The sequence below is a fragment of the Balaenoptera physalus genome (assembly GCF_965194825.1).
Source record: "Balaenoptera physalus genome assembly, chromosome: 1".
NCBI classification, from domain to species: Eukaryota; Metazoa; Chordata; class Mammalia; order Artiodactyla; family Balaenopteridae; genus Balaenoptera; species Balaenoptera physalus.
Genome location: NC_138882.1, coordinates 160652126 through 160677039, shown reverse-complemented (window position 1 = coordinate 160677039; position 24914 = coordinate 160652126). Strand labels below are relative to the sequence as shown.

General features: G+C 50.4%; 1 protein-coding gene and 2 long non-coding RNA genes across 12 annotated transcripts in view; 1 reads left to right on the top strand and 2 right to left on the bottom strand.

The window, feature by feature from the left end:
* The window catches only part of LOC309658057, a 271553-nt gene that overhangs the window by 54422 nt on the left and 192217 nt on the right, over nt 1-24914 (bottom strand). The gene's annotated exons all lie outside the window — the stretch shown is intronic.
* LOC309658050 lies at nt 3597-24887 on the bottom strand. Its single transcript, XR_014262009.1, has 2 exons — nt 24365-24887; nt 3597-14596 (listed from the first exon to the last, which is right to left on the bottom strand). It is a non-coding gene; the product is annotated as an uncharacterized lncRNA (long non-coding RNA).
* PTPRF (protein tyrosine phosphatase receptor type F) overlaps nt 23481-24914 on the top strand; it is an 86026-nt gene continuing 84592 nt past the window's right edge. For 7 of the 10 annotated variants that reach the window (XM_082454866.1, XM_082454863.1, XM_082454859.1 and 4 more), the window contains exon 1: nt 23481-23669. The gene's annotated coding sequence lies outside the window, so the exon portion shown is untranslated. The remainder of the gene's footprint in view (nt 23670-24914) is intronic. The other 3 variants (XM_082454858.1, XM_082454865.1, XM_082454861.1) reach the window with 1 other exon arrangement.

The following is a 24914-nucleotide window of genomic DNA, read 5'->3' as shown; positions in this document are numbered from 1 at the left end:
TGAGGGTCTGGGGGAAGTCAGGTGGGCAGGACACCGTGACCTTCACACCAAGAAGTCTCGCAGTTCATGAGTTATTCCCCGAAGGAATAACAGATGTCACCAACAGGAAGAAAGAAACATGCTACTAGGACAAATGCAACAATTGCCCCCGTATCACGGGATGGGTTTTCTTGCATTCTTTATTTTTTGCAGCCAGTGCGTCTGCATCTCTCTCCCTTAGTCTATTCATTCTGTCTTCTGGTTAGCAGCTGTTTCCTGGGGCGCCGTCCTCGTGCTCAGCACAGGCAGTAGAGGAGTCCCGGGAACCTTGCACCTGCTATACACAAAGCTACCTTTTGAAGACAGTAGCTTCAGATGGCTCTTTCATACTCTGGGAACCCTTGTCCCAGAGTAATGCTCTACTGGAGAAGGGCCAAACGGCCCCAATCAAATCATTTTGCGTCTCTGTGATCCAGACCGGAAGACCAGGTTAGTAGAACTGCTGGTATGATTTCATGTGTTGAGGAGCTAGCTCTTCATCTGGAGCCCTCCCGGGCCCACGCTGTTTTGAGGGCACTGCACACTTTGCTGTCCTGTAACGCGGAGTTAGGGTCCAGGTTCAGATCATTATAAACAGGTTATTCACTTACATGAAAGTCCAGTGGGCTATTCCCAAGTCAGGCAAGATATAGGAGGGCTTTGCCCTAGGGTCCCAACAGCAGCTATAATTCAGATTTCTCCACCTGCTTCCCTCACAAGCATCACATCTAGACATTCCTGCTTCCTGAAAGGCCAGCCCTGGAGATAAGAGTCCTGGCAGTGAAAGACTCACATAACCTTGGAGAGAGGGCCCCTCCTCCACTCCACCATGGCCTGTATCATCTGCTCAAGCCCACTGCTTTTCCTGGGGTCTCACCAAGTCCCTCAGTTTTTTCCTGAAGGCCCTATAGCTCTGAAGGGCTCACACTTCATGAGCCTAGGATCAAATTCAAGGCAGGCACTATGGGCTCCCCAGCCCCCTTTTCCCCAAGCACATGTGCCCTGAAATATCCCCCAGGCAGGGGCAGGTTCAGTTCCAGGACCCAGCAGGCAGGATTGGTCTCCAAAGCAGCAAAGCCCTCCCTCTTCCTCCTGCTGGAAGGAGCCTTCTGAGTCCTGAAGCCATTCTTCCCACTAACCACACTCTCTATGGCTGCATGGAGTCACGTTTGTCCTGGAAAAGGGAGGAGCAGAAACAGGAGGTCTTCATTTGGATTCTGAGCACAGAGGCCTCTCTCACGCCTTCATTTGAACCTTCTCAGGATTTCACTGGCTTATCGTGTCGCTTGCATATGAGTGGGCCACCCAGGGCTGTGCTGGCTCTCCCCTGACACCCCTGAGGCCAGTCCCCGCGTGCGGCTGCATCCCAGATAAACAGAACTCCAGCTCCAAAGGCAGCAATAGATAACGTCGATTTTTCTGAGGCTTTGTGAGATGACAGGGGAGTCCAGCGCTCCCCTCAGGCTCCTTCCACCAAGTCCTTCTGCACACAGCAGCTGCACATCCCTCCCTTCTCCCCAACCTTTCTTCCTTGCTCTCTCTCCCTCTCTCCGAGGTGGCTCCAGCCTCCCCTCTCCTCTCTCTCAAAATCAGCAAGTAACCCCCCCCACCCTCTGCATCCTTAGCCAGATGGAGGCCACCACCTGCTGGCCGTCCCCCTAGCACCCCCAGAAAGGCCTCGGTTCATCTCCCCGCCCTCTCCTGCTCAAGAGATGCCTCTGGTCTTTAGCAGAGAAATGGGTGTGCTATTTGCTCGTGCCCAGGAGTTTCTTCTGGCTCAAGCCCAGCCCACTGCCCCCTCCTCCCTTCCCACCCCATCCTCGCCTTCATCCCTGAAGCTCTGCTCACAGGCATGCCTGCCAGTCCCAGCCTGGCTCTTCAGGACAGTCTCCTCCAGGACCTGTCCCCCGACCCCCGCTGGCCTGAAGGGGACCCTCGGTGGTTACCAAAACCTGTGGTGATGCCCTGGAGCTGAGGAATGTGTGACTGCTACGGAGGCAAACCCACGGGTCCTGGGATTCACTAGGAGCTGAGCCGGAAGCTGGTCCTTCGGCCGGGGGCTGCTGTCCTGTGTCTCCCACTCCCTCATTTTCCTGAGCACCACTCTGTCCACTTTGGTCTCCCTTCCCCAGGAGAAATGCCATGTTTGCCAAGCTCTTTTCCCACGGGCACGGTCTGCTATAACAAACCCTTCATTGCCACAATCTGTACACATTTTCCGGGCAGGAGAGGGTGGAGGGTTTCATGGCACAAAGCCCTGGACTGTCCTGGGTTGGCCCCAAGGCTGTCTGCCCATTGCTGGACCCTATGGGGAGCCACAAGAGCCAGGAATCTCCATGCACTAAACTTGGGCATGGTATCTAGCCAGGTCTGGAGCCCATCTGAGGGGCCCTCAGATTGGGGCTTATCTCCCCACTCCCCAGGGCTCATCTATTGAGAATTTGACCTACATCACCTCCAGCTTCCTGTGTCGTCCTCTCTGATCCCAACCTCCCTCTCTTCCTCCCTCACTAAGAGTTGGAATGCAGGTGGCCCCTCCAGATTCTAGAGGGTCTAAAATTGTTCAGGAAAACCTGGCCAAATCGTCCCCACACTGTCTGGCTTCGGCCATTCCAGATTCTCAAAGCTGGGCTTGTACCCCGTGCAAACAGCTCGCTCCAAACGTTTCTGCAGCCCATACACACATGTGAGAGTGCCTCCCCATTCCTGGTGGCCTGGGGTCACTGCCTCAACACCGGAAACAGGCACCTCACCTCCTTGCTCTGTGCTGTCACAACTGTCAACTCATAGGACCACTTGGTTCCCCAGAAGCAAACCCTGAAAGGAGAATTTGTATGCAGGAGATTTAAGAGTTCCTGGGAAAAACACTGGGGAGTGGGGGGCGAGGGCGGGCGGTCACCAGGCAGGGAGGGGGTCAAGTGAGGGTGGGATATTGAGCAAAGTCCCATGGAGGGTAACCTTGGCTCGATCCCACACGGGGACTTTGAGGACCACCTCGAAGGGTCATCCTGACCAGGGAGCAGAGGAGCCCCACGGTCACTGGTAAAGGCTGCCCCTGCCCTGTGTCAGTTCCCAGGCCCCTGCCTGAGCTCAGTCTCTGACAAAGATGGAGTGCAGGCACTTGGGTGTGAAAGAGCTCGGAGCTGATATGCAAAAAACATCCAGGGGAATATGGGCAGAGCACTGACAGCATCAGCTAGTCTCTCTGCAATAACTTCTTTTTTTTTTTAATTTATTTATTTATTTTTGGCTACATTGGGTCTTCATTGCTGCGTGCAGGCTTTCTCTGTAGTTGCGGAGAGTGGGGGCTACTCTTCGTTGCAGTGCGCGGGATTCTCATTGCGCTGGCTTCTCTTGTTGCAGAGCACGGGCTCTAGGCACGCGGGCTTAAGTAGTTGTGGCACGCGGGCTCAGTAGTTGTGGTGCACGGGCTTAGTTGCTCCGCGGCATGTGGGATCTTCCCTGACCAGGGCTCGAACCCGTGTCCCCTGCATTGGCAGGCAGATTCTTAACCACTGCGCCACCAGGGAAGCACTGCAATTACTTCTTTTTTTTTTTTTTTTTTTAAAAGGAATTCCTTTATTTTTATTATTTATGTATTTATTTATTTACTTTTGGCTGTGTTGGGTCTTCGTTTCTGTGTGAGGGCTTTCTCTAGTTGCGGCAAGTGGGGGCCACTCTTCATCGCAGTGTGGGGGCCACTCTTCATCGCAGTGCGCGGGCCTCTCATTATCGCGGCCTCTCGTTGCAGAGCACAGGCTCCAGACGCGCAGGCTCAGTAGTTGTGGCTCACGGGCCCAGTTGCTCCGCGGCATGTAGGATCTTCCCAGACCAGGGCTTGAACCCGTGTCCCCTGCACTGGCAGGCAGATTCTCTGCCACTGCGCCACCAGGGAAGCCCTGCAATTACTTCTTAATGCAAACTCTTCATATCTGAAACCTGGCACTCTAAGTCATCTCCCATCCTGGGCAGAGTGCCTTTTTGCCCCATCCTATTGCTTGGCATCTGCTCAACCAGCAGGTGAAGTAAGAGTGGACCCCAAACTAATCCAGTTATATGGGCTCCCAACTCCTCTCTCCTCCAGGAAAAGATTGACCCTCTTAAGGAACTGAAAGTGTGTTGAGGCTGGAGTTTCCTATTTCCTCACAGAGAGGGGTTTACACATGAAGGGTAGCAAGGGTTTGGAGCATCCGCCTGCCCCACAGAGGAGGCAGCCCCTAGACAGGTGGGGGTGTCCATCTTGGGCAAAACCACCCTCTAATCCATCAACTGAGTGACTGGTAGGTTTCCCCTTGCCCATCTGCTCCAGCTCCCTAGCTCTCCACCCACCACCCCTCCCTTCGTGATACTCTTTTCTTCTTCCTTACCGTCTGCTATCTCCAGATTAAGTGTTGTGAAGAGGGCTTCCCACATCCCCATGGAGAGGAGTAGGTGTCTGGGATCAAGGCGTCCCTAGGATCCCATGCCAAATGGTCATCAGGCATCCCTCCCCTCCTTGTCATCCTCCTCACCATTCGTCTCCTACCCACTCCTCACCAAGAGAGAGGGCTGGCTTCTCCTCAGCCTCATTAGGGCGTTTCCTGTTCCACTGATCATGGGGTTATGGTCAGAGTCCGCAGACAGGTAGACTGCCACCCTTCCAGGTCTCCCTTGGGTGGAAGTTTGCTTGGATGCACAATCTTAACAGCCCTGGCCTGTGGCCGCATATTATAAACAGTCAGGCATCCTGACCAGTCCCCTATCAGATATGGGGTTTCCTTTAGTGCTAAGCTGTCTCCTGCCTACCTGGGGTCACCAGATCCATTGTGAAACCCCGTCTCCAGTCTGCAACCCTGGCTCTGTACCTGGGTAAATTAGTAAGAAACCTCGCCATCGTGTCGACAAGAATACCAGCTCAAATTGCTTTAAGAAAAAGGGGAATGTATTGGCTCATTAACTGAACGATCACAAGGGCAGTTAGCTTCAGGCTCAGCTGGATCCAGGTACTTAAACAAAGGGTTGATAAACTACTGCGTGTAAGCCACATCTGGCCTGGCCTGCCACCTGTTTTATAAATACCTTGGTATTGAAACACAGCCATGCTTATTTGTTTACATGTTATCTATGGCGGCTTTCAGTCTACAACCAAGGAGCTGAGTAGCTGCAACAGAGACCTATGGCCCACAAAACTGAAAATATTTACTACTGGCTTCTTATAGAAAACTTTGCCAACCCCTGACTTAAACAATATCATCAGGAATCTACCTTTATCTCTTGCCTGATGGTTGTTGTGAGTTCCCCTAGTCCCTGACCCCTAAACTACACAGACTGAGAGTGGCTGAGGTGTGGTTCCCTAAGTGAAAAGTGGAGTGTGATCCCTGGAGGAAGGATAAGTGGCTTCTGAGGCCAAAACAACACATGTCTGCTCTGCACGCTCCGATCTTGTTTTCTGTGCTGTGTTCCACCAAGCCACCGTGGTGACAAACCATCAGCCACCTGGAGCTTATCCTTCAGCTTGGTGGCATACTGAGTGAGACTGTCCCTGTGTGGCCCCTTGTTGTCAAGCCTAAAATAAGATCAATCAGTGCCCATGGCTCCAGTGCAACTATCACGATGGAGAGGCAACAGCAGCACTGTTCCCAGGGCTTGGCATGGATTAGAGCATCTGCACACCAGCACCACTGCCACTGTTGATCTGGATAGAACTTTCCACGCATGTTTAGTAAAGTTCTGTGGAACCCCTTGGGTTGGGGTCCATTTCAGGGAGTGGTCCTAGCCTTGCCAATTACAATTCTGCTAGTAAAAGGATTCCCCAAAATCTCACAATTTCTTGGTGAGGATGTAAAAAGACAGGAAATCCACAAACTGAGAACCTCTCCCACCACACCCCTGCCAAGAGGATGCTTCTTGACCCCTGGTGGGATGCCCGGGCATGGGAGGAACTGTGCCATCCCAGTTTTGACTCTCCAGTTTCAGAAGACAACTGTCAAGGTACACCATTTCTAAGAGCGTGCCACCTGAGTCCTCTCCAGATAGGCTGGTCGGGAAGCAATGTTGTACACGTAATGCACTGGGCGCATCTGTCCCACTTTATTTGGATGTCCTCTGCTGTCATGGGCCAGAGGAGCCATGCCCTAATTAGCCCCAGCATCTGTTCCCTCCCCAAGGCCCAGTGTCATCATGCATGGACCTCAGTGCTGTGGGGCAGCCTTTTTGAAACAGTACCAACTGCTTCCACAGTCCATTTACGAGGCACACAGGATCCTGTGTGATACCCGATAATCAGGGCGATGTCCTAGAGCAGGACATTTGGGCCATAAGAGGAGCTTCATACCCTCCCTGCTAGAAGGATCCACTTCTTCCCCTTCACTGTCAACCACAGCTCACTTCCTGGTAAAGCTCTTTGCTGACTCCCCACCTCCATCTGGGGAGGCACAGTTGGGTTATGTAATTCAAGGTTGTAAGTACAGCTTCTGAGGGTTGCCCCAGGCTGTCAGCCAAGCCTTCTTTCCAGACCTCTTTGCCATTCCAAATGGCCTGCACTCCCTCATTAAAGATGGTCTCAGCGACCTGAGGACATGACCTTTGCAATGTAGCAGCTGCACCTTCAGAGCAGATGATAACAATGCTAGAATTACAGGCCCCTGGAGCTTCCATCCAGCTTACCTCTTCATACCCAATTCAGCACTGGAAAATAAGGCAGGTAGCAACCCATGCCAGGAAGGGTGCACCATACTCATATTCCTTAAATGTATTCTTGGTAATCCACTTCAGCATTAAAAACTCTATAGTCTGTTAATGGGGTCTTGGGCCTCACTGCCAGGTGGGCTTTGATGAGCAGTGTCACAGTTTTATTATTCCCATAGACCCAATATTACATCACCTTCCATCTTCTTGTCCTAGACCAAGGTTGTCTGTCTGCCTGGCATACTTTCCTGTAGGGAACCATCCCCCCTCTAATTCCATGTGGTTTAGGTGGCACTGAGCCCCACTCAGTCCCCAGCCCCAGAGCCCAGAGATGGGTATGTGACACAGGCCTGCAGATCATTCCATTTCACTAGCCTTAGTGATTAGTTCAGGGATGGGCACATAGCCAAGCTGGGCCAACCTGACACTTCCCTGAGAGTTTTCTGTCAGCTCCATCAAGAAAATGCTCCCTCCTTTTCTGAGAGTTCAAGCTGGAGCCACCTGTGGCCATTTCACTGTCCCCATGGAGGAAAAATTCTACAATAGAAGAGAATGAAGCCAACAAGTCAACTGAACCAGAGATCAAGTAGAGATGAGAGATGAAGAGAGACACAGAGACAGAGAAAGAGAGCACTTTGATGACCATATTTGAGCCCCTGGACCCAACCATGTCTGAGTATCAATCCTTTGAGGAAATATTATAAGCCCCAATCTCTTATTTCATGTATGTTTAAAAATGTAGTTGAAACAATAAATAGGGAATCTTGAGAGAATGAGAAGTTATTGCCATGAGGGCTTTTGAGAAGGCAAAGCATTGGGCTGGATATAATTTTTGTGTGGCAAAGATTAGGAGTAAGTTGAAAGGTACAAGGAATACATAGAGAGAGAGAGAGAGAGGGAGAGGGAGGGAGAGAGAGAATATTAACCATATGGAGTTAAGATCTTATTTCAAATTACATTTATTCTTATTTTGTATCTTGTCATGATTATATTGAGTAGTTTGTATGCAAGAAGCTCTCCTATAAAATTCTATTCTAGCTACAATCATTTATTGTTTTATAACCCTTAACCTTGAGACTATGATGCTTGTTTATTGTAGGAAATTGTACTTACTCATTGTAAGTTTGTTATAGGAAATTGAACTTTCCATCAACCTTGTAATATTTAACCTGCTGAGTATGACTTCAGTGCTTTTGTTTTATTTAGACCAACCAGCAGTGTAAGTATGGTAGAGTTTCTTGTCATTTGGAAAAAGAATTTGTAAGTTTTTTCCCCCTTGCAGAAATTATGTAAGAAAAACAAGTACTAATTATAGCCAACTCACATTAAAAACACAATGCAGAATTTAAACTTTTTCTTCCACACCCTGGACTTTTCAGTTACACAGACCAATACATTGTACTTTCTCTGCCATGTGCAATGGAAAGAATCCTGACTAATGTACCTTCCAAGGAGGAGTGGTGAGGGAGGCCAGTCAGGTGGGTTCAGCAGGGTCATCCAGGAGCACAGAGTAGCTGATCCCTGGGGTTCTGAGTACTCTGCCCTCTTTCAGGGCCTGTGGCCACCCCAGATATTTTAGAGATCGCTGGGCATCGGCACTGACCTAACATTGATTCCCAGAGCTCCTGATACCTCCTGATAGGTCCACTGGTTAGAGTGGGAGTGTGTGGGGTTGGGGGCAAATGGAGATCTGAACCTGAGTCCACCTCACAGAAGCCCCAGTGAGGCCCCGACACTATCTGCAGTCATTCCCCTCATTCAGGGAGTGTAGCCAGGACCCAGAGCTCCAGCAGCTCCTGACCCCCACCCAGATCCCTGCCCTGTATGGATGAAGAGCTTTTTTTCACAGGCAGGACCTAGTGTGAGCTCCTGGATTCTCCCTCTCCATCTAAACAAAATAAAAGGTATCCTATATCCCTGGGACAATTACGTATGTTGGTGAAACCACTAATAACTTGAAATATACAGGATTCGTGATTTCCATCACATACCAATACTTCCTCATTTCTTTTGGCCCTAGCCTTGGACAATGGCAGCGGATCATCACACGCTTCCTTAGTGGCACTGTTTGCATCTGTTGCTCCAGATGTGCTCAGATCATACATGTGCACACAGCTCCCTGCACGGCTGCCTCCCCTAGACGTTGTCTGGGGCTGCCTGGATGAGCCATCCGTGCTCAACAGTTACACCTTCCAGCCACTCCGGAGCCAGGTGTGACTGTAACCTCTCTCTCCCCCCCCTACCCCGCCCCCATCCCCACCCCGGGTCTCTCTTCTTCTTCCTTCCGTTGCTGGATGCCCTTTGTTCCTCAGTCCATTCCTTACCGCTCCTAGGATACCACAGTGGAGAACATTGGGATGAACAGTAGCAAGGTGGGGTTGCCAGCCTCAGTCGATACTTCTGGGTGGTTTTCACTGACACTATTCAACACGACTCTGTAAATGTGGAAGTTAGGGAGAAGTGGAGTTTACTGTAAACAACTGTACTATTAGTCAGAAAAAGGCACATACCTAAAGCACTAAAATCATTGTTGACTTCTGACTTGAGTTTTTCTTCCAATCTGTACAGAGTGCATCCAGAGAACTTTCAAGAATGGCTGGACCCTAATAGCGCCGCAGTCAGCAAGGGCCTTTTCGTGCAGGCTCTCAGCGCACCCAAAACCACCACCCTCTTGACACTGGGAGGAAGAAAACCCTCTCCTGAACCCTCTCTCGCTCTTCTCTGGCTTCACCCGTTTGTGTCTTGTCTTTCCTTCCCCGGTGCAGGAGCCTGCCTCCTTGAGCTCTGGTTCAAGCTGTCAGTTGTTCAGTTCTGTGGTTTTACTCCAGATGAGTAGGAGTGGGATGCAGATGGGGGCTGTTGGTTGGGAGAATATCAAGAAAGAAAGACTTTTCCTACCACCGTTGCAATCTCCTCTTGGCACCTGGCCTGCGTGTTGTTATGTACAAAGAGCTCTTGTCTCTTTAGTCAGGAGTCACATGGCCACATGCCCTTTTGGTCACTCAGGGCTTTGTATGTCTCATGCTTCAGGAAGGCAGATATGGCCCAGAGAGGACCTTGTGCCACCACAGTTGTCATTTCTATCTCAGAGTGGTTTCCACAATTTCCCCCTGACTTTGAGATGGGATTCCAAACTTCATTACAGCTCAGGCCTGATCGATCTTCATTTCTTGGTGCCATAAATCTGCAAGCTTGGCAGTCAGAGTGAGGTTGGACTCTGGAGTTTGAGAAGAATGATTTAATCCAAGATGCAGGTAAGTACCACCCATCGGGTAAAAAAATCCCGGTTAAGACCCAGCCTTTAACCCCCACGTGACTGGATCTCCCGAAGCCACTGCTTCCGCCACCCTCTGCTGGACAGGAAGTTGGTCTCTGCACACCATGAAATCTCCCCAAATACAAACCCAACTCCCATGTGACCAAAAGTTTCTTGGAGCACTGAAGAGAAAGGTGCATGACCTTTCTCTTCATTCATGCACAGCAGAATCCCCTTGGGTCCTCACTCCTTCAGCACCTGCCCTCACGGCAGAACCCACACTCACCTCTTCTCCCCCCATCCATCCACATTTCAGCCTCTCCCTGCCAGCCTGACTTTACCCCTTCCCTGCTCTGTATATCAAAATCCTGCCAGCCTGAACATACCACTCGGCAAGGAGAAGCCAGCCAAAGGGTGCTTTGTGAACCAGAAGCCCAATCGTTAGCCGAACAGCTAAACTAACCCAATGTTGTTCCCCAAAGGAGCGTGACCCTGGGGGGCCGAGTTTATCTCACCACTCCCCATTCTAAAGTTAGAAAAAGTCAAAACATATCTATGTTAAACCGGCTCCTATTTTTTAAAAATCAAATTTCCACTCTTATCCCCAACCCATCCTTCTGCCCCTGTTCTCAATGTGTGATGTTATGAAAGCAGATTGAAGAGTTCCATCCATGCCAAGGTTGGGACAGAATCACTCTTTCACCAACATCCTGAACTCCAAACTTTTTTTTTTAAATTAATTTTTATTGGAGTACAGTTGCTTTACAATGTTGTGTTAGTTTCTACTGTACAGCAAAGTGAGTCAGCTATACATATACGTATATCCCCTCTTTTTTGGATTTCCTTCCCATTTAGGTCATCGCAGAGCACTGAGTAGAGTTCCCTAAGCTATACAGTAGGTTCTCATTAGTTGTCTATTTTATACATAGTATCAATAGTGTATATATGTCAATCCCAATCTCCCAATTCATCCCACCCCCGCCTTTCCCCCCTTGGTGTCCATACGTTTGTTCTCTATTGAACTCTAAATTTTATTTGTTTTTACTAAACTCTCCTCTAGCCTAGCACCACCCAATAGAACTTTCTGCAGTGATGGAAATGCTCTATAGATGCACCGTCCAACATGGTAACCACCAGCCCAGGTGGCTCCTGAGCACTTGGGATGTGGCTCGGGTAACGGAGAAATGAAATTTCTCATTTTATTTAATTTTAATTTCAGTGGCCACGTGCAACTCTGGCTACCACATTGGGCAGCACAACTCTAGCCTAATTCCACCAATGACAATGAGGGATGTTCTAGGAAACTGTCAAAGAAAACTCCATAGGATGTTGACTGGTTCCTATATTGCCCGCTCACTAGGAAAAATTTTTCTCAGGTCTAAGGAACTGAAAAAGCAAAGCTGCTCTTAACCAGTTAGTCTTGTTTTGTTTTTAATCTTAAAGACAAGATTAAATTGCATACTCAATTTGTTTCCTTTTCCCCTTTGGCTGTCAGAAAGCATAGCCAAATTTAGAGCCCACCTCTACCTTACGTACCCTTGGATACTAACATCACCCTCAGTTCCATTTATTTTTTTCCTACCCTGTTGTCTTATATGGGATGGGATATAGAATGTCAACACCCTTCCCCACAAGAATAATCTTTGGGAGGAGGTGCCAACTTGAGCATTACTGATCAACTTGCTGAAGGCTGAAGACATGACTTACAAGTTATCTTGGGGAACTGAATGGGGGAAGGGAAGGGATCTAGGGAGTTAGACCTCCATTCCAGTGGGGAAGGAAGGGATTTTCTGTGTTGCAAGGGGGAGTTGACAAAGGATGCAGTTCAGAGAAAACCTGTATAAAGCAGGGTAGGAGAGTGAAACCCTCATTTGATTCTTGAGATACTTTTCTCTCTGGTCTCAGGGAAAATCCCCATTATTACCCAGCTATAATTTTTCTCTTTCTTCATTGTGTGTGTGTGTGTGTGTGTGTGTGTGTGTGTGTGTGTGTGTAGCGTTAAATGATTCTTAGTAAATTTACAGAATTGTGTAACTATGGCCGCAAAACATTTCCATCACCTCGAAAAAAATCCTTGCACTCATTTCTAGTCACTCCACATTCCCACCGGCAACCACTAATCTACTCTCTGCTTCTGTAGGTTTGTTTTTTCTGGACTTTTTATATACATGGATTCATATAATATGTGATCTTTGGCTTCTTTCACTGAGTATAATGTTTTTGAAGTTCATCTGTAGAATCTATTCGTACTTTATTCCTTTTCATTGCCAAATAGTATTCTACTGTACGGATAGAATACATTCTGTTTATCCATTCACCAGTTGATAAACATTTGGGTTGTTTCTACTTTTTGGCTATTGTGAATACTGCTGCTATGAACTTTCACATATAAGTTCTGTGGACATATGTTTTCATTTCTCTTGGGCTGTTACCCTGAAGTGAAATTGCTGGGTCCATGGTAAATTTGTGTTAAGAATCTCAAACTGTTTTCCCAAGTGCTGCACTATTTCATGTTCCCACAAGTAATGTGTGAAGACTCTAGTTTCTCCACATCCTCATCAACACTTGTTACTGACTGTGTTTTTGATCACAGCCATTGTAGTTGATGTGTAGTGCTATCTCATTGTGGTTTTAATTTGCATTTCCCTAACAACTAATGATGAGCATCTTTTTATGTGCTTATTGGCCATTCGTATGCCTTCTTTGGTGAAATGTCTGTTCAATTCTTTGTCCATTTTTTAAAAATTTTATTTTATTTATTTTTGGCTGCGCTGGGTCTTCATTGCTGCGCACGGGCTTTCTCTAGTTGTGGCGAGCAGGGGCTACTCTTAGTTGTGGTGCGTGGGCTTCTCATTGCGGTGGCTTCTCTTGTTGCGGAGCACGGGCTGTAGGCGCGCAGGCTTCAGTAGTTGTGGCACGTGGGCTCAGTAGTTGCGGCTCACAGGCTCAGTAGTTGTTGCACACGGGCTTAGTTGCTCCGCAGCATGTGGGATCTTCCCGAACCAGGGATCACACCCGTGTCCCCTGCATCAGCAAGCGGATTCTTAACCACTGAGCCACCACGGAAGCCCCTTTGCCCATTTTTAAATTGAGTTATTTGTCTTATTATTGAGTTGTAAGAGTCCTTTACATTTTCTACATACAAATTCTTTTATCGGGCATGAGATTTACAAATATTTTCTCCTAGTCTGTGACTTGTTTTCACTTTCTTTTTTTTTTTTTATCTTTTTTAATTTTGGCTACGTTGGGTCTTCATTGCTGCACATGGGCTTTCTCTAGTTGCAGAGAGCGGGGGCACTCTTCTTTGCTGTGTGGGGGCTTCTCATTGCAGAGCATGGGTTCTAGGCGTGCGGGCTTCAGTAGTTGCAGCTCGCAGGCTTAGTTGCTCCGTGGCATGTGGGATCTTCCAGGACCAGGGCTCGAACCCATGTCCCCTGCATTGGCAGGCAGATTCTTAACCACCACGCCAGCAGGGAAGCCCATGTTTTCACTTTCTTAATGGTGTTTTCTGAATTGAAAAGTTTTTAATTTTTGTGAAGCCCAATTTATTACTTTTTCTTATATTGCTTGTGTTTTAGTGTCATATCTAAAAACTCTTCCTAACCCAAAGTCCTGAAGATTTACTCCTATGTTTTCTTCTAACAGTTTTATAGTTTTAGCTATTACATTTAGGTCTATGACCCATTTTGAGTTAGTTTTTGAATATGGCATCAGACAAGAGTCTAAATTCATATTTTTGCATGTGGATATCCAATTGTCCTAGAACCATTTGTTGAAAAGACAATCCTTTCCCCCAGTGAATTGTCTTGGCACCTTTGTCAAAATCAATTGACCATAAATGTAAGGGTTAATTTCTGGGCTCTCAAGTCTGTTCCATTGATTTGTAGGTCTATCCTTATGCCAATATCACACTGTCTTGATTACTGTCCTTGTTTTGGGGTGTTTTTTTTTCAGCCTTTTCATATACTTCAATTTTATTTAACTGGGAGAATAGGCCAACCCCCTTCTCTTTCCCCAGATTGATATTAGCTCTTGGCAAGAATATAACTGAGGCGTCCTAAAATCAAGCCATCAAATCCTCACTTGTGAAAATCACTGAGAAATCATTAAAGAGACTATGACCATATTCTTATTCAAACAAATCCCAAAGGGGATCAAGAAAGGAACAGACATTCTAGCCTTGCCACAATAATCGGATTTACTGATTCCCAGGGAAAAGGGAAGACACGATGCTAATTATGAGGCCGTTAAGGAATTATTTCCTTTCTCAATATGGTTTTAGAATGTACTAGACCTAAGAAGTAAAATCTTTGAGCTATGGGTATGAATGTATTTGTTTAGCAACTTCAATATTTAAGGAAACCAGTACGGATATTGAATATTGAAAAGAATATTTTTATTTTATTATTATTTTTTTGGCTGCATTGGGTCTTCGTTGCTGTGCGTGGGCTTCTCTCTAGTTGTGGCGAGTGGGGGCTACTCTTTGTTGTGGTGCACGGGCTTCTCATTGTGGTGGCTTCTCTTGTTGCGCAGCACGGGCTCTTGGCGCGTGGGCTTCAGTAGCTGTGGCTCGTGGGCTCTAGAGCGCAGGCACAGTAGTTGTGGTGCACGGGCTGAGTTGCTTTGCGGCATGTGGGATCTTCCTGGACCAGGGCCCTTGAAGAAAAGAAACCCACCTTGAAGAATGGGAAGTAGAATGCCAAAGCCCTTCCCCACAAGAATAATCTTTGGGAGGAGGTGTCAATTTGAGCATTACTGATCAACTTGATGAAGTCTGCAGATATGACTCAGGAGTTATCTTGGGGAACTGAATGGGGGAAGGGAAGAGATCCAGGGAGTTAGACCCCCATCCTGGTGGGGAAGGAAGGGATTTTCTCAGTTGCAAGGGAGAGCTGATGAATGATGCAGTTTAGAGAAAACCTGTATAAAGGAGGGCAGGAGAGTGAAGTTAGCATTTGATTTTTTTTTCTTTTTCGTTTTTTTTTTTTTTTTTGGCCGTGCCACGCGGCACACGGGATCTTAGTTCCTGGACCAGGGATAGAACCCCCGCCCGCTGCAGTGGAAGTGCGGTGTTTTCTTAACCAGTGGACGGCCAGGGAAGTCCAGCATTTGATTCCTGAGATACTTTTCTCTCTGGTCTCAGGGAAACTCCTAGTTATTACCCAGCTGTAACTTTTCTCTTTCTGCATTGTAATTCTTTTAAGCTGCCCTTCCCTGCATTAGAGCAAGTCACATATGGCAACTCAGCCTCATATAATGGTCTTGCAGAGAACAAAAAGGTGCCGTGGTGAAGGGGCAGGGGGCTTGCTCCACCTCCCACCTCTTTGTTGGGGTTCAAGGGGAGGAAGCAAAGTGTTCTTGAGTTATCTACATCCCAGGCTCCAGGTGGTGACTAGCATTATGAGATGTGATCCCCTGCAGAGCTTAGAAGAACATTTAAATTGGTGCACCAGCTTCTAATGGAAGAACTCAAGGGAGGTCTAAGACTAAACCTTCTACTTCTCTGTTTATGTTAGATGAAACCTCTGAAGGGGGGATTGGGGAGAGGGGAACTTCTATGTAACATTTTTAAATGTATTCATTTATTCACAAATATACTGGAGTCCTACTATGTACCAAGCATCTTATATTACATGTTTTTAATGTCACCCAAGCCCTTTCAGAAAGAAGGTAGGGTAGAGAAAGAGGAAAAAGCACTCAATAAATCTTGGTTGAATCAATGAATTTCAAGAGCCAGATGGCGTGAACCTCAAATGAGCAGGAATTTTTCTGAGAGGCTGAAGGAATATGATCTGGGAGTGGCTTTTGTGAGAGGGAAGGCTCTGCCCCGGCCTCTTTACTCTGCACTTGTGGAGAATGGCAGCTTCCCTGGAGATAGTTGCTGGGTCCTCAGTGAGGCAGGAATTGGAGGAAGGACTTCTGAAGAGGCTGAGGGTATACAGAGGGCTATAGGGGAAGGCTGGGGAGGGAGCAGTGAAAAGTTGGATGAGGGGGGACGAAGTGCAGAAGGAGGTTGTTGAATGATGAAGCTGGCTCTCATTCAGACAGTAGCTGAGGATTACCAGGATATGGGACCCAGTGGGATTAGCTTTTAAATGGTCCTCCAAACCGATGCTTTTAGAGGCTTGATTATGCTAATTCTAATAATCATCAAATACCTTCTATTTTCAAGAACCTGTGATGTGAAGCGCAGATGAAGCTCTTTACAAACACAATTTTATGTCATTTTTACAATGCTGCAAAGTAAGTAGTATCCCCTTTTTACAGAAGAGGAAAGTGAGGCTTAGGCAGAGAAGTAATTTGCCCAAGACCAGACAGCTAGTAAGTGCCCCAGGTATAATTCAGACCAGGTCTGTATGTCTCCAAATGCCGGCCTGCCCCTAGCAACTGGTCTGTCCTGACTGGGGCCAGTTCAGCCTGGGACATCCAGTGTCATTGGCAGCTTGTGGGGAGCCCTTGGAAACGTGGAGGTGTCCATGATATACACCTGTGCAGCTCCAAGCCCCTGGTCAGAAGCCCCCACTACACTTACTTTTTTTAATATTTATTTATTTATTTGGCTGCACTGGGTCTTAGTTGCGGCACGTGGGACCTTAGTTGCCACGTGCGGGATTATCTTTGCGGCATGCAGGATCTTTAGTTGTGGCACACGAACTGTTAGTTATGGCATGTGGGATCTAGTTCCCTGACCAGGGATCAAACCCGGGCCCCCTGCCTTGGGAGCATAACGCCTTAGCCACTGGACCACCAGCGAAGTCCCCCACTACGCTTATGTATCCCAATGCCCACATGGCCTGGAACCCCCATGGACTCCACCCACCTCCCACACAGGGTGAGGGGCTCAGAGAGATATGTATGTAATATAATTATATATGGAAGAAACAGGACACAGTAAGAATGTGTAACAAACAACGCTGACCTACATCAGGGAAGGTTGCCCCAAGGAAATGATGCTTGAGCGAAAAGTGAAGAATGAGTTAAAAAGTGAAGTGATGGAGTAGAAAAGTCTTCTAGAAAGAATGTGTAAAGGCCTGGTGGTTGGGATGGGTGGGGGCACATATGTGTGTTTGAGGAATTGAAAGGAAGCCAGTGCAGCTGGAGGGCACTGAGCAGCGGGGAGCGTGATGCTGGACTGGTGCTGGAAGGCGGGCAAGGGGAGGGCATTTAGTACTTGTTAATGGGTTGGCTCTTTATCCCAGGAGCAATGGGAAGTCATTAGAAGGTTTTAAAAGGGGAGTGAGTGACGTGATAAGACTGGATAAGGACAGGGTAGACACAGTAGGATCAATTAGGAGCCACTGTAGGAATCCAGATAAGAGGTAAGAGTAGATTACAGAGGTGCTTTGGAGGTAAAATTAACAGGATTTGGTGATGGTTCCTAGGATTCTGGCTTGCCTGTTAGGTGGACAATGGTACCATCCACTGAGAAAGAGAACACTGGGAAGGTGAGAGAATGAGGACCATGAGTTAGGTCTCAGACGTGTTGGCGGTTGAGGTCCTCTGAGAAATGGAGGTGGAGATGATGAAACCATTGGCTAGGCTCCTGCTGGTCGGGAGCTTAGACAGGAAGTTCTCCAGGCTGGAGACATAAAGGTGTGAATCATCAGCAGATGAACAGTAACTGAAGCTATAGCATGGATGAGATCACCAGGGAGGGTCCACGGTGAGAGGGGGAAAGGCCTAGGAATGGGCTTGAGGAACACCAGCATTTAAGGGAGGAGGGTGACCCTGCAGAGAAGACTGAGAAGGAGACCAAGGAGTTAAGAGACAAACCAGGAGGGTATGGTGTCAAGGGAGTCAAAGAAGCTAATGTTTTAGGAGTTGAATAATCAGGAGGTCTAATAAGATGAATACTGGGAAAGATGCCCATCCAATTTTGAGACATGGAGGTCCTAGCTCAAATATCATGTTTTGGGGAAGTAGTGGAAGATGAAAGCAATGTATGACTGAATGTTGGAGTGGACAGGAATGTCCAACGGCCAACAGTGGGGGAGGGAGCCAGGGTTAAGGTTGCAGGGGCAGGTTGGTGGGAAGGAGAGCTCAGAGAGGGAGAGGATAATGGACAGAGAAGCCGCAGGGGCTAGGGAGTCAAGGATGGGCAGCCGCCCTAGCCTGAGATAGGAGGAGGAGTGCTTCCTCTGAGGCAGCAGGAGAGGGGGCAGGTGTAGGGAGATGTGTGACTGTGTTAGTAGGAAACTGGGTGGCGGGGGTGGGGGGGCAGGGGGGTGTTCCTGTCTGTGGCTTTAATCCTGTAAAGGAGCAGTCGAGGTCACATCTGCCGGCAAGGAGAAAATGGGCTGGTTGGAGGCTTAAAGAGAAAATGGCAAAGGTTGAAAACAGCCAGCTGCAGAGAGGGGGGTTCCAAGCTGACGGGAGAAATATGTCGAGGGCCCATATGCAGTCAGCAGTTATGATTTATGGGAACATCACTCTGACCTGTGGAGTTCCTTGGCTGTTTGAGCACAGCACAAGAATGCAGATAGGAGGGCTCATCCGGAGCTGGGGGCTTGCCAGACGGATACCATCAAAAGGCAGAGAGGCAAAGGGGCTCGGGGTATTGACGAGAGTGTTATTAAAATGTTAGGCCTTGACATCCAGGTGCGACAAGAAGAAAAGCAAAGGAAGGAGAGAGCAGATGCATTAGGAGAACACAAAGAGGTCCACGGCGGAGAGGTCTGCGGAGGCCCAACAGTTATCTCATCTTGAGGTCACCTGAGCAGGTGGTGCGGTGAGGGACGGGACGAGGCCCAGCAGGTGATGGTATGAACAGGTGACCCAGTGGCCTGCAGATGGGGATTCGACAAGGAGGTCAGGAGCTGGTCTGTGTGTGCTGACACTGAAGGGACTGAAGTAGCAAAGGCCACTGAGAGGTCCACTAAGCTGCAAACTGGCAAGGTCGTTGGATTGGGCAAAAGGGAGGTGAATAGTCATCATGTCAAGAGCAATTTCAGAGGGGTGTTGGTCCCAAAAGCTGTGTCATAGTGGGCTGAGTGTGTACAGGAGACGGGAGGGTGGAGGCTCCCTGTGTCAACAGCTCTTGGGTTTGCTGTGAAGGAGAACAGAGAAACGCTCCATCTTTCCCACTCTGGACAGGCCGGTGGGGTCCAGGGAGGGAACTTTTTAGGATGGGAGAGACTTGAGCATGACTGCAAGTCGATGGGAATGGTACAGTAAAGAGGAGGCAGGTGGGGTCAGCCCCTGTCATGGCAGGGCGCATCTCAGGAGGGAGAGAGAGAGGAAGGAGTAGATGGGGTGGATTTGAGGATTTGATAGTGGGGGGATGGAGATGTCCTCCCCAGTAGCCTCTGTTTTCTCAGAGAAGCTTGAGGGGAAGTCATCAGCGGAGTGTTCTATTGAGACATTAACTCCTGTCTCATTCACACCCCCCGCCCCCCATGTAGTGACTCACTAGGAAGGAGTGAAAGGCATTAGCCAGGCATTCGTGTTCTAGGGCCTGGGCCTTTTCCCTCCCACTCCACACCTGAGATGGTACACAGACTGTTTTGCGGTGCTGGCGTCTGAGTCCTTTGGGCTGAGAGGGAGAACACCACCGCGTCTTAGGGAGTTGATTCTCCAGTATGGAAGAGAGGGGCAGGAGGACGGGCATTCCCCGTCCCACCCTGGCATGCACCGCCTGCCCCCCCCCCGCCCCGGAAAATGGCTGTGTGTGACTGCAAATGCCAAGGTCTAAGGGCTGCAACTTTGAGGGTTTACGGGAGAGACCCCCATAAAGAGCCAGGGATGGGGGAGTGGCCCTGAAGATGGGGGACAAACAGTGGGAGGCCCACAGCAGGGACGACTAATGTCTGCAGTGGCGGCGCCGGCCTGAAATAGACCTCAGCCTTTCTCTGCAAAGAGGAGCACAGACTGAGCATCTTTGGGGCTGTGCAAGCCCCCGGCATTCTTGGACCATTGGAGGGAGGTGAAGGAGAGCTGTGAGTGATATGGAATTCTCACAGATCTGCTGGGCAGGGACTCAAGCTGAATTTAATTTGATTTAGACCAACTAAGAGATGACTAAGAGTTGTATTTACGTCATGAGTTTGAGCAGTGTCCAGTGGGCCTGGGACCTGGGCAAAGGGTGAACAGTGAGTGAGAGCTGACATCTGGCTCTCCCCTTACCCTGCCCCCTGGGGCTGGAGCCCGACAGACACAGATCTACCATGTGGTAGCACTCGGCCTTCACAGATGAGCACAAGGACGTCCCTCCCCGCCAGGCCCAGGAGCAGAGCAGCGGGTCAAGTCCACATGGACCCCGAGCTCAGAGTTTGGCAGTCTGGACAGAGCCTTGGCTCCTCTCTTTCCACCGCTCTCAGGCATTCACAGGCCCAGCCACCTGAGGCTCTTGTCTGTGTGGCCCCAGGGCCTGGGCCTCTGGTTCCTTTACTTCGGCCTTGTGTCCAGTTCCAGGTGCTGGGCACACTGAGATCTGGGCAGGCTGCTTGCAGCCACTCTCACACCGCAACTCAGCAAACACCTGACCACACGTGGTACTGAAAGGTGGGTGAGCAGGGGGCTAGAGACCAATGGCTTGAGATTCTGAGAACCCTCTGTCCCTGTGAGGGTTGAAGCAGGAGGCTGGTTGGCCCAGCAGTGAGTGGGTCTGCTGACTTCAGCCATAGGAGTGTAAGGCCCCTGGCCCACGGGCCTTCCAAGTATTTAGTTCACAGATTAGGCAGTGCTGGACAGAGGGAACTAGGCTGCCAGAGCTGCAGACCCACTGAGGCCCAGGCTGCAGGCACACAGGTCAGCAAACACCACAAGCCCCTCTCAGGGCATGCCAGGCCAACAGAAGCCCCAGGTGTGGACGAGCTCTGAGGCTTGGTCAGGGAGTTTTCCCCACCTGGTCACTTATGTCTGATGGTCCCTGAGCACAGAAGAGGAAAAGCTATCTTTTTATTCCTTTAACAAATATGTACTGAGCACCTTTTGTGTATCAGGGCCCAGTACGGGCCCCTGGGATATGGCAGTGGACAAGGCAGGCTCATCCCTCCTGCCCTGCCCTCAAGGAACCCACAACCTATAAGGTGTGGGGCGGGGGGTGGGGACAGACACAGATACTGATGGTGGTGACACCCAGTGTTTAGAGTTTGGGCAGGCAAGCCCTCAACTCAGCCAGGGGTTAGAGGTGGCTCCCTGGAGGAAGTGATGGTTCTAAATAGGTACCATTGGTTCTAGGGTACTGACCCTACTCAACACAGAGTAAGTCTTAAGGGGCATTTTTTATGACTATGTGTGAGAGATTTTATGACCAACTTGATTTTGTGTGAACCAAAACCCAAAAGTCAGAAGCTCCCTGTCTCTGTCTCTCTCCCATCTCTTCCCCCCCACCCCATCTTTCTCTCTCCATCCCCGACTCCTGCCCACCTCCCTCTGGGATGATCTCTAGTCCCTTTTTACATTTCAAGATTTGCAGTTTGCATTAGATGAGGGTGCAGGAGGGAAGGTGCCCTGTTTCTGGCCCAGTGACTGAGTGAATGAAGTGTTGCTGCTGGGGCAGCAGGAGAGAGGGTGAATTCAGTTTACCTGACGAACATCTGGGGAGTGATCTAGAGAAGACTCTTGGATATATGGGTCCTGAGCTCAGAAGAGAGGCCCACACTGCAGACAGAGATTTGGAAGTCATCAGCATTTGGTTGGTGGTGGTAGAGACGGTCCAAGGGACAAGAGGCAGAGGGGAAGAGGGGACGGCCTAGGATAGACCTCAGGAGGAGCAGGAGATGGTAAAAGAGATTGAGAAACGGTAGCCAGGGAGGAGAGTGTAGGCCATTGAAGCCAAGAGGAACTGTTTTCACGAGTCAGCAATGAGCAGGCATCACTGGCCAAAAAGCATACTTTTTTAAATTTAGAAGAATCCCACCCCTCGAAAGCCTAAACCCACTCCAATACTGAAAAACAGGCCAAAACGTCTAAAGATGCACAAAATTTGTAATGCCTCCTCCACAGTACACCAAAATTACCAGTGGATAAAAAAACCACGGACTAGGAATGTTCATTTTTGATCCGTTTGTCATCCGGAATCCGGATCTAACTGTTTGCCCAGAATCACTGGAGCCAGTCCCATCCCCTTCTCACACACCAGGGGGCGCACACGCACCGTTTCTAAATCCAAGTCCAAGGCAAATGCAGGTAGTGAATTAGGTGATAGCCAGAACTTGACCCCTCAGCCCAGATCCCTAGACCCCCACCTCTACCCCTGCCCTGCACATTACCCTGTGAACCCCAAGTCCAGATGCCTCAACAATTCCCAAACTTTCTCACCTAACCTCCAGACTGACAGTGGTATCACAGAGACTCCATAGATCAGAGATCCCATAGGGGTCCTCACTTTACCTAGGGCAGTAGGGGTAGGCACCCCGTCTTTCATGAGGGCGGCAGGCAGGAGACGGCTGGTGTGGCACGGACTGGACGATAGGTCTGGGGCCAGAGGCTTTGGTGCCAAGGTGTGGCTCTTGGTTTGGAGCTCACCAAGTTCCTGAGTTAGGACTTGGAATAAATCTTCCAGTAAGTTATTGGTTTAGCCCAGAAATTTATCGGGTCAGCATCTGAGTTTGATATGAGGAGTCAGAAACTCAATACTGAGGTTTATATCAGGCTTGGGGGACATTATCAAGTCCTGAACTCAAGGGCCAACTCACAATGTGACTCAGGTTCACAGTTGGAATTGGTGTAGATATTGAGGTGTTGGCCAGGCTCTGGGGTTGACATCGGGTCAGAGAAGTAGAGTGAGTATGGGGATTGAGTGGATTTGTGTGGAGTTTCTGCAAAGCCAGCCTCATAAATCTTGGGTTCCAAGATTACCATTAGAGGTGAGACAATGTAGGGTCTTAAATGGGCCCCCATATGGATGAGGTTTGAGGTCAGTATTTGTATTAGGGTCCTTTTCTGGTGACTCAATCCCAGTTCAGAAAGGGTGTTGGTGTTGACCTGGGATTAGGACTGCAGTATTAGAGGTTTATGTAAGGCTTGGGGTTCAGAAAAGAGTGCTGGGGTCCATAAGAAGGGAGCCATTGGACTTTAGGGTTCATACAGGGATCAGGGATCAGCGTTGGTACTGGGGTCCATTTAAATTTAAGGACCAGGGTTGGTGATGGGGTCACTATCAAGTAGAGGTGATAAAGGGGTTTAGAGTCAGAATTGGTATTTGAGGTCAATATAGGGGTTCGGATTAAAATTATTACTTGAGCCAATTTCGGGGCAGATTTAGGGGTTTGGACTTACTATTAAGTTTGGGGGTGGGTCTGGGCTCGGTATCAGGTTCACATCGAGGGAATGGGGTCCTAGAGTAGTATCAGGTTCATATTTGTATTGGGAGCCTCTAATAGGATCCAGACTTCGTATGGGAGTTTGGGTCTGTCCATGCTCATTTTGGGGTTCCGGTTCGGTACTGGAGCCCGGGTCGGTTTAGGCTCGGGGTTGGGTTGAGGCCTCATCGGGCCTACGCGTCTCAGCCGCTCTACGAGCGAGAGTGCACGAGGGGAGGGGCGGCGCCGGGGACGCGCACGGCAGGGGCAGGGGCGCGGGCGCGGGCGCGCGGCTGGAGCTGGCGCGGGAGCGGCGGGAGCGGTGGCGGCGGCGGCAGAGGCGGCGGCTCCGGCTCCGGCTCCAGCTCTAGCTCGAGTGGCGGTGGCGGGAGTGGGATTCGGTGGCGGCGGCGGCAGAAGAGGAGAGGGAGCAGCGGCCCCAGCGGCTTGGGGGGACATGCGGACCGACGGCCCCTGGATAGGCGGTGAGTGACCCCCGGGCCCCCTTCCAGTCCCCTCCGCATCCGTCCTTTCCCACTCCCCCGCCCTCTCTCCGCGTCCGCCGAGCGGAGCTGGGGGCGGTCCCGGGGGGCTGGGGGGTGCCGATTAGGCCAGGCCGCGCCCCCACCTGCCGCGCCCGCAGCCTCGGCTAAGCCCACCGCCAAGCCCGGCGGCTCCTCCCCGCGTTACCCCGCGGCAGACGCGCCCCCCCACCCCGCCGCCGGCTGGCTAGCTCCCCGCCGCCCCTCGCCGCCTTTCCCTTCCTCCCCCTTTCCCCCTCCCGCCGCACCTGAGCCGCAGCCCGCGCCCCCCCACCCAGCGCAAAGTTTCCCTTTTGCGTCCGTGCTCCCCCTCCTGGGTCCCGCCTTGTCTCCCCCTACTACCGGCGCGGACGCGCTCCGGGGGCGGCCCTCAACCTCCCTCAGCCACCCCAGCTCCGGGCGGGTCCAGGCCGCGCCCCCGCCGCACAGGCGCCCCCTCCCAGCCGGCGGGGGATCCGCAGCCGCCGCGCCCCCGTCTCGCTCGCGGCTCGGGCGCACGTGCGGTCCCGAGGTGCGCGGAGAGCGAGTTTGGAACCCCCCACCCCGCGGGGTCGCCGGCGCGGGCTGGGGAGGGAGGGGCCGGGCCGGGCTGTCCCCGCCCCCACCCGGGTGCCACGACCCGAAGGCCCTGGAGCGACCTGTCCCGTGAGGACGTGTCCACTCGGACCCGCTCCGGAAAGTTCACTCAGTCGCCGCCCCGCGTCCCGTCCCGTGCTGGTGTGTGCCCCGGTCCTCATCGCTGGCCCACGATCCTGTCTCAGTTTCTTTCTCCGTTTCCCTCCGTGTGTCGGTGTCTCTCTGTGCTATTCAACGTCTCTGTATCTCTGTCTCCCTGTGTCACGGCCTCCCAGTCTTATGCCCACCGCACCCCCTCCCCCGCCCCAGTAATCCCGGAGTCTCTCAGCTGGCTGCGACTCTCTCAGGGTCTCCCTGTTCTCTCTGTTCTTTCTCCTGGCTCTCTGTGCTCTTTGCCGGGTCTCTGTGTTCTTTCCCCGGGTCTCTCTGTGCTCTCCCCGGGTGTCTTTTCTCTCTTCCCAGGTCTCTCTGTGCTCCCTCCCCCATCACTGGGTCTCCCTTCCCGGGTCTCTGTCGTGTCTCTCGCTGGTCTCTTGATGTCTCTGTCTCCCACTGACTGGAGTCTCTGCCGCCCCTCTGCTGGCTGGCCTCTTCACCGTTTCTCTGGAATGC